At 41.1% G+C, this 10,289-nt stretch overlaps 1 pseudogene; it reads right to left on the bottom strand.

Moving 5' to 3' along the window:
• Positions 1–8,050: 8,050 nt before the first annotated feature.
• LOC118650534 lies at positions 8,051–9,387 on the bottom strand (annotated as a pseudogene).
• Positions 9,388–10,289: the final 902 nt, after the last annotated feature.

Genomic DNA, 10,289 nt, shown 5'->3' with positions numbered 1-10,289 from the left:
TCACTTTCTGTAAGTTCACTATTGGTGTAAAGAAATGCTATAGATTTCTTGGCATTAAATTTGTATCATGCTGCATTGCTGAAATCATTTAAGTCTAATAATTTTTTGATGGAGTCTTTAGGGTTCTCTATGTACAGTATCATGTCACCTACGAATTTGGGCAGTTTTACTTCTTCTTTTCCAATTTGGATACCTTTTTATTTCTCTTCTTGTAGGATTGCAATGGCTAGTCCTTCTAGTACTATGTTGAACAGGAGTGGTGAGAGGGGGCATCCCTGTCTTGTTCCTGTTCTTAGGGGAAATGGTTTTACTTTTTGCCCATTGATTATGTTGGCTGTGGGTTTGTCATATATGGCTTTCATTGTGTTGAGGTATGATCCTTCTATTCCTACCTTGATGAGAGTTTTTATCAAATGTTGGATTTTTTTCAAATGCTTTTTCTGCATCAATTGATATGACTATGTGTTTTTTATCTCTCAATTAGTTAATGTGATGTATTATGTTTATTGATTTGCAGATATTGTACCATCCTTGCATCCCTGGGATAAATCCTACTTGGTCATGGTGTATGATCTTTCTGATGTACTTCTGGATCCAATTTGCTAAGATTTTGTTGAGGATTTTGGCATCTATGATCATGAGGGATATTGGCCTGTAATTCTCTTTCATTGTGTTGTCTTTATCTGGTTTTGGTATTAAGGTGATGCTGGTTTCAAAAAGAATGAGCTTGGAAGTGTTCCTTTCCCTTGAATTTTTTGGAATAGTCTGAGGAGGATAGGTTTTATTTCTTCCTTGAATGTTTGGTAAAACTCCCCTGTGAAGTCGTCTGGCCCCAGGCTTTTGTTTGGTGGGAGCTTTTTGATGACTGCTTCAATTTCTTTCATAGTTATTGGCCTATTGAGATTTTTAGATTGTTCCTGATTAAGTTTTGGAAGGTTGTATTTTTCTAGGCATATGTCCATTTCCTCCAGGTTGTCTAGTTTCTTGGAGTAGAGTTGTTCATAGTATTTTTTAACAATCCTTTGTGTTTCTGTGGGGTCTGTCGTTATTTCTCCTCTTTTATTTCTGATTCTGTTTATTTGGCTCATTTCTCTTTGTTTCTTAGTGAGCCTGGCTAGAGGTTCATCAATCTTGTTGATCCCTTCAAAGAAACAGCTCTTGGTTTTGTTGTACTTTTGTATTTTTTTTGTCTCTATGGTTCTTCCTTTCTTTCTTTTCTTTTCTTTCTTTCTTTCTTTTCTTTCTTTCTTTCTTTCTTTCTTTCTTTCTCTCTCTCTTTCTTTCTTTCTTATCCCCTAATTCTCTTTTCTCTGGTGGTCATCTTTATTTGGGGTTATTAGTATTGTGAATACATTTGTGTTCAGTGCCTTGTGTGTTGTGCAATGTTGTGTTGTATTTTGTGCCTTTAAATCAACGTGGAGAAGGGAGATCATGGGAAGACAAAGAAACACCTGGAATATGAAAGAAAAATAGGCATCACCAGAAAAGGAAGTAAACGAAATGGAGGCAAGCAACCGGTCAGAGAAAGAAATCAGAGAAATGGTCATAAGGTGGATGAAAAGAATGGAAGAAAATGTCAACCATATGTGTAAGAACCAAGAGGAAATGAAGAAGAACCAAGAATAAATATGAAAAATGACATCACTGCTATAAAGAACTCAACAGGAAGCATCAACAGTAGACTAGAAGAAGCAGAGGACCACATCAGTGAGCTAGAGGACAAGGTAGGAAAAAATACCCTAGCAGAACAGCTTCTAGAAAAAAAATTAAAAAACAGGAGGAGAGCCTAAGAGAATTTTGGGACAACACGAATTGAAACAACATCCGCATAATCGTGGTGCCAGAAGGAGAGAAAACTGAGCAAGGAATAGAAAACCTGTTTGAAAAAATAGTAACAGAAAATTTCCCTGATATAGGGAAGAAAAAACTCACAGAAATCCAAGAAGCTCACAGAGTCCCAAACAAAATGAACCCCAAAAGACCAATGCCAAGGCACATTATAATTAAATTGACAAACACTAATGACAAAGTAAGAATCTTACAAGCAGCCAGAGAGAGACAGAAAGTTACCTACAAAGGAGCCCCCACCAGACTAGCAACTGATTTCTCAACAGAAACACATCAGGCAAGAAGGGAATGGAATGAAATATACAAAGTGATGCAAAGCAAGGGTCTGAATCCAAGAATACTGTACCCAGCAAGGCTATTAATCAAAATAGAGGGTGAAATCAGGTGCTTCACAGACAAAAAAGGAATAAGGGAGTTTATTACCACCAAACCAGCAATGCAAGAAATGCAAAAGGGTCTGCTATAAAAAGAAAAAAATAGGAAACAAAGAAAGAACACAGGGGTAAAGAATAAAAATGGCGACAAACAAGTATCTATCTATTATAACTTTAATTGTAAATGGATTAAATGCCCCAATCAAAAGACATTGGGTAACTGAGTGGATAAGAAAACATGACCCATATATCTGCTGTCTACAGGAAACCCACCTCAGAAAAAAAGGCGCACCCAGACTGATGGTGAAGGGATGGAAAAAGGCTGTTTAGGCAAATGAAAATGAAAAAAAGCTGGGGTAGCAATACTTATATCTGACAAATTAGATCTCAAAGTGAAGGACATAAAAAGAAATAAGGAGGCCACTTCATAATACTAAAAGGAGCAATCCAACAAGAAGAAAAAACTCTAGTAAACATATACACACCCAATATAGGAGCACCAAATACATAAAAAAAAAAACTTCTGGAGGATATCAAGGGAGAGATTGACAGTAATACAATCATAGTAGGGGACTTTAATACCCCATTATCACCATTGGACAAATCCTCTAAATAAAAAATCAGCAAAGAAACATCAATCCTAAATGACTCACTAGATCATATTGAATTAATTGACATCTTCAGAACATTTCACCCCAAAGCCACAGAATATACATTCTTCTCAAGTGCACATGAGTCATTTTCAAAGATAGACCATATATTTGGTCACAAGCAAAGTCTCTTAAAATTCAAGAAGATATAAATCATATCCATCATCTTCTCAGATCACAATGGCATCAAACTGGAAATCAACTACAATAAAAGCAATCCCAAAAAATCAAACATATGGAGACTAAATAGCATGCTATTAAACAATGACTGGGTTATCAGGGAGATCAAAGAAAAAAGAAAAAACATCATGGCAAAAAACGACAATGAAAACACTACAATCCAAAACCTATGGGACACAGTGAAACAGTCTTGAGAGGGAAGTTCATAGTTCTACAATCCTACTTCAAAAAACAAGAAACAATGGTAATAAATTACCTAAACCTACAACTCAAAGAGTTAGAAAGAGAACAACAAGAAAAACTCAGTGTAAGCAGAAGGCAGGAAATAATAAAGATTAGAGCAGTGATAAAAAACATAGAGACCAAAAAAACCCCCAAAAAACAAACAAACAAAAAAAAACAATAAAAAAGATCAACAAAACCAAGAGCTGGTTCTTTGAAAGGATAAACAAGATTGATGAACCTCTAGCCAGGCTCACCAAGAAGCAAAGAGAGAGGAACCAAATAAACAAAATCAGAAATTATAGAAGAGAAATAACAACAGACCCCACAAAAATACAAAGGATTGTTAAAAAAAACTATGAACAACTGTACTCCAACAAACTAGACAACATGGAGGAAATGGACATATTCCTAGAAAAATACAACCTTCCAAAACTTAATCTGGAAGAATCTAAAAAATCTAAATAGCCCAATAACTATGAAAGAAATTGAAGCAGTAATCAAAAAGCTTCCAGCAAACAAAAGCCTGGGGCCAGACGACTTCACAGGGGAGTTTTACCAAACATTCAAGGAAGAAATAAAACCTATCCTCCTCAGACTATTCCAAAAAATTCACGAGGAAGAAACACTTCCAAGCTTATTCTTTGAAACCAGCATCACCCTAATACCAAAACCAGATAAAGACAACACAATGAAAAAGAATTATAGGCAAATATTCCTCAAGAACATAGATGCCAAAATCCTCAACAAAATCCTAGAAAATCGGATCTAGCAGTACATCAGAAGCATCATATACCGTGACCAAGTAGGATTTATCCCAGGGATGCAAGGATGGTACAATATCTGCAAATCAATAAATGTGATACATCACATAAACAAATTGAGAGATAAAAACCACATAATCATATCAATTGATGCAGAAAAAGCATTTGAAAAAATCCAACACCCTTTCTTGTTAAAAACTCTCATCAAGGCAGGAATAGAAGGATCATACCTCAACATAATAAAAGCCATATATGACAAACCCACAGCCAACATCATAATCAATGGGCAAAAAGTAAAACAATTTCCCCTAAGAACAGGAACAAGACAGGGATGCCCACTCTCACCACTCCTGTTTGACATAGTACTGGCAGTATTAACCATTGTGATTAGACAAGAAGAAAAAATAAAAGGCATTCAAATTGGAAAAGAAAAAATAAAACTGTCCTTATTCGCAGACAACATGATATTGTACATTAAAAACCCTAAAGGCTCCATCAAAACATTATGAGACCTAATAAATGAATTTTAATGTAGCAGGACAAAATTAACGCCAAAAAATCTATGGCATTTCTATACACCAATAGTGAACTTACAGAAAGAGAGACTAAAAAAACAATCCCATTTATCATTGCACCAAAAAAAATTTAAGATACCTAGGAATAAACTTAACTAAAGAGGTAAGAGACCTCTACTCAGGAAACTACAGGACATTGAAAAAAGAGATAGAGGAAGACATAAACAGATGGAAGAACATATCGTGTTCATGGATTGGTAGAATCAACATCATTAAAATGTCCATACTACCCAAACCAATCTATAGATTCAATGCACTCCCCATTAAAATACCAATGGCATATTTCACCAACCTAGAACAAACTCTCCAAAAATTCATCTGGAATAAAAGAAGACCCCGAATAGCTGCAGTTATACTGAGAAAGAACAACAAAGTAGGTGGGACCTCAATACCAGATATCAAGCTGTATTACAAAGCCACTATTCTCAAAACTGCCTGGTACTGGCACAAGAACAGACATATAGATCAATGGAATAGATAGAAAACCCAGAAATTGACCCAAACCACTATGCTCAATTAGTATTTGACAATGGAGGCAAGAACATACAATGGAGTCAAGACAGTGTCTTCAATAAATGGTGTTGGGAAATTGGACAGATACATGCAAAAAAATGAAACTTGACCTCCAACTTACACCATACACAAAAGTAAACTCAAAATGGATAAAAGACTTAAATGTAAGACAGCAAACCATAAAAATACTAGAGGAATCCAAAGGCAACAAAATCTCAGACATATGCTGAAGCAATTTTCTTCACTGATACAGCTCCTAGTGCATTGGAAACTAAAGAGAAAATAAACAAATGGGACTACATGAAAATAAAAAGCTTCTGCACAGCAAAAGAAACCATCAACAAAACAACGAGAAATCCCACTGTGTGGGAAAACATATTTGCCAATCTCATATCTGATAAGGGCCTAATCTCCAAAATTTATAGGGAACTCATACAACTTAACAAAAGGAAGATAAACAATCCAATCAAAAAATGGGCAATGGACCTAGATAGGCACTTTTCAGAAGAGGACATTCAGAAAGCCAAGAGACATATGAAACATGCTCAAAGTCACTAGTCATCTGAGAGATGCAAATCAAAACAACAATGAGGTACCATCTCCCCCTCAGAATGGCTATCATCAACAAATCAACAAATGACAAGTGCTGAAGAGGATACAGAGAAAAAGGAACCCTCCTTCACTGCTGGTGGGAATGCAGACTGGTGCAGCCGCTATGAAAGACAATATGGAGTTTCCTCAAAACGTTAAAAATGGAACTTCCATTTGACCCTGTGATCCCACTTCTAGGAATATATCCCAAGAAACCAGAAACACCAATCAGAAAGGATATATGCATCCCTATGTTAATAGCAGCACAATTTATCATAGCTAGGATTTGGAAACAGCCTAAGTGCCCATCAACAGATGAATGGATTAGAAAACTGTGGTACATCTACATGATGGAATACTATGCTGCTGTAAAAAAGAAGGAACTCTTACCATTTGCAATAGCATGGATGGAACTGGAGAGCATTATGCTAAATGAAATAAGCCAGTGAATGAAAGAAAAATACCACATGATCTCACTCATTTGTGGATAATAAAGACCATTATAAACTGATGAACAAAAATATATACAGAGGCAGAGCAGCATCAAACAGACTGTCAAGCTACAGCAGGAAGGCCGGGGATGGTTGGGGGAGCGGTAAGAGAACAACCAAAGGACTTGTATGCATGCATATAAGCATAACCAATGGACACAAGATACTGGGGGGTAGGGGCTCCCAGGGGAAGGTCAAGGGGGAAAATAAAAAGGAGACATATGTTTTTTAAAAAAATAAAATAAATAAATAAATAAAATAAAATAAAACAAAATATTTGCATTTTAAAACTGGTAAAATACAATAGTTTAAATGCTCTTTATAAGTGAAGTAGCCAAACATATAAAGTATAAGTTCAGCAGCCAGAAATATAAAATAACTTTTTATATAAAGTAAATCTTATGAGCCAACATGAATTTACAATAATATTTTATTCTATACCTGTTTCCTTTGACCAGAATAAATGACTGATTTCACAATTTTAAAAAATAATAAAATAAAATAATGTAAATCTTAAAAAAGAAAGAAAAATTCAGATCACAATTCTATTCTCCCTCTACAAAGGAAGATGTTGAGGGCAGCCTCTCACAGGGAAGTATGAGGGAGGTTCTCCTTGGAGGCAGGACTGGTTGTCCTGTTACTGTCTGAAACCATCAGACTTGGGGAAGTGACCAAGGGCCTATGGCACAGCGGGAATAATCCTGCTTCTTCTTTATATTCTTACTAGAGGCCCAGTGCACGAAATTCATGCATTGAGGAGGGGGAGTTCCTCAGCCTGGCCTGCACCCTCTCGCAGTCCAGGACCCCTTGCTTCTTACCGCCTGCCTGCTCACTGCTCCTTACCACTGAGCTCCCTGCTCCTTAGCGCTGCCATGGAGGCAGGAGAGGCTCCCGCCACTGCCACTGTGCTCACCAGTCCTGAGCCCTATCTTTCTGTGTAGTTGTCTGTGGGCCAACTGCTCTCTTCCTTCTCACTTAGAGTGAGCAGCATGTGAGGGCAGAGTGCACTATCGTGGAATGCAGAGGGCCGCCCAGAGCTGAGGGGAGTGGCTGGGCCCACGGGGTGAGAGGTGGGCACAGAAGACACTATCTCACTCAATTGTGGGGCGGGCTGGCTGGCTCTCATCTGCCTGACCCCACGCAGGGAGGGACCGAGCAGGGTGTCTGCCTCTCCATTCTCCATCCTTCCATCTGTGACACCTGTCACCCTTGCCAGGCCTCCCCCAAAGTGAGTTCAGCTCAATCCCTGAATGTAAAATGGCACGGGGGGGCCTCCATTCCAGTGCCCCCTGACCACCAGCAACAGGACCTCGTCAACTGTATCTGATCTCAGGACGTTGGACAGCTGTAGAACATAGATTTGTTTCAAGCAAAGTTGGGAATGCAGACTTTCGTATGAGCCCCTATTCCAAAAGGTGGCAGTTTATTCACATTGTGGCAAAGACACCTTCAAGAGTAACATAAGTGGGTAAAGTCATGCCCAAACCGGCCATTTCCTCATTCAATCTCTCTGAGGTGCTTGGACAGAACCAAGTCTCAGCTCTTCACAGGATACTTCCAGGGTTTTTTTTAAGCCTAAAGGACAGTAGTCTGTCTCCATTCTTGTTCTTTGGGATTTTTTCATCATCGGATAAAAGGATGCGTACATTGGGACAATCCTCTCAAGATACAATATTCCAGTTGCACCCATGTGATGACGACTGTGCCCCTCAGAAGGAGGGAGCTGACAGATGGGGAGCAGGGAATTCTGAAAACCAAAGCAATGACAGAGATGCTAAGCCTTTCCTTCACGTGTCTGATACCCCTTTTCGGCGGCCTGCAGACCGGGTGTCTGCTGGACCTTTACCACTTGATGTCCTGGCAGGCTGCCCTGGGCCCTGCTATGCTGTGTGTAGGGCCTCCTGGCCCAGGGGGAGTCGCCCCTCCCTCCCCAGCCCACTCCTGGTACAACTCCTGCACATGGGCGCTGGTCTCCGGGGGCCACACTGGGATGGCAGATAGATGCCTTCCATCTGCCGTAGTAGTGCCCTGTCTGCACACCCGTCGTCTGCCTGGGTTTGGCCCTGCCACTTAGGCATGCCCGGCGCAGGCCAGGACCTCCACAAAGTGGCAGGGGAACTTGCCCCTCTACAGCTTCTGGACCACTTCTGGATGTTCCGAAAGCCAAAAGCAGCCTCAAAGCGTAGCAGCACCTCTTCGTCACTTTCAAGGGTGACCTCCTGGAAGTCTTTGTTCCTCAGGATGCAGTAGGTGAGCACTCCCATGTCCTCACTGAGCAGCTCCTTGGCCATGTGTCTGAAGATGTGTGCCAGGTACCCGTTAGAGCTGGCACCCTCATGGAGCCTCACCTCCTTCTCCTTCATGTCTCCAAACAGAGTGTCCACGGCGGTGTCATTCGAGGCAAGGTCACTTTGCTCCATTATCTGGACAGTTTCACTCTGAGAACTATGTAAAGCTGTGGGAACATCTTCTCAAAGGACCTCCAGTTTCTTGTCATAACCTGGGGCCACAATGATGAGGAAAATCTTGTCTGGGGACAGGTTCTGTTGTCCGGTGAAGTAGTCCTTCACCAGAGAGCCCATGATCTGCTGGGAAAACATTGCCGTTCAGAGGTGGGGGTGATGGGGTGACCCAGCACACACTCTACATATCGGTCCCAGTCAGGGCAGGAGGAGGTCAGCATGGGTAGCCAGGGCTTTTCCTCACGGTGCTGGCAGTACTGACACAAAAATTCCTTCTGACTCTCCAGGATGCTGAAGTCCGCAGCTATCTTCATGTCAAAGATAATGCCCCCCAAGGCTTTTGAGGAAGCCTCAGAGTCTTCTGGATGCACCAGTGACACTGAGGCTGAATTTAGCAGCAAAATAAGGTAGAGACTAAGGGCACATGGACACTGCCAGCACCTTTTGCTGTGAGGTATCACATTTCTTATTAAGGTTCAGAATATGGAAGAAGTCCTTGGTGTTCTGTTGAGAAACTTGGACTCTTTCCTCTGTGGTCAGACAACTGTCACACGCCAGGCAGTCACTCAGAAATATCTTGGCATTGGTCACCTTAGGGAATTCTCCCTTCTCTCCATTCCCCTGAGCCGGACTCTGGACATTGACTGCAGCATTCTCTTGGTCATTAGTTTTTGGTTTTTTACTACATTCCTTTCGTTTGCAGTGATCACACTTCATCTGGAGTGGGGCGGGTGGGGGCCGGCTCAAGTGACCTGGAGGAAGCACAGGGAGAGCAGTCAGTCACTGCTGGTCGCGCCTGGTGCTGCTGGAGGTATTCTTTCTTCCTTGTGGAGCTCTAGGGAAGGGAAGCAGCCGCAGTGCCCGAGGCTGAGTTTCAGGATGCCGGCAGCACTGTCGGGATCGTGCTGGAGACACTGATCCGTTGGTGCCTGTCCTGTCCTCTGGAGATTGAACCTACAGGACTACTAAGGAAGCCAGTCCCCAGTTCAGCCCCGCCTCCACCACCGATTGATTGAAGTCTGAGGGCCAGAAGGAGGGACCAAGAAGCCTGCCTTCCAGCTGCTTGCCAGTCCCTGTGCCACTCACTCTGCTTCCCTGTTAACCATCCCCTGATCAATGGAGCCTGGGGGCCAAGGGATGGACCAGTCATCTGTTTGGTCAATATAGACCCTGGATTTTTAAATATTAGGATAGTAGTTTCACACTATTAACAATAGATACATTAGTAGGTGCACCTTTGGAGCTTTTCATCTTGTCTCATAATTTGTGCCTCTTTCAGATTCCACCTCTTTGAATGCCCTTAATGTTGTTTTTATGTGAGGCCATAACCTTGGCTCCTTCTGTGTCTCCCTCACTACTGTGCTCTGTGGTGGTAGCTTCCTTGCTGTGGCCTGAGCTACCACTGAAGACTCAGTTTTCCACCTTAAGCTCAGATTTTCCACTGCAGCTTCAACACCTCACTTACAGTGTGTTAACCTGGAAGGCTTCTAGGCACCTCAAGGCCAATATTTTCAGAATCCAATGTATTCATTAATTTGTTTATCAATATCCTGCATGTGCCAAATCCTATGCTAGAAGTAAAACACCAAGCCAACTATTAACATATTCAATGATATGGC

This window comes from Myotis myotis, unplaced genomic scaffold, assembly GCF_014108235.1.
Source record: "Myotis myotis isolate mMyoMyo1 unplaced genomic scaffold, mMyoMyo1.p scaffold_m19_p_3, whole genome shotgun sequence".
NCBI lineage: Eukaryota > Metazoa > Chordata > Mammalia > Chiroptera > Vespertilionidae > Myotis > Myotis myotis.
The sequence above is the reverse complement of the archived record's forward strand: the minus strand, read 5'-3'. Positions and strand labels throughout refer to the sequence as shown.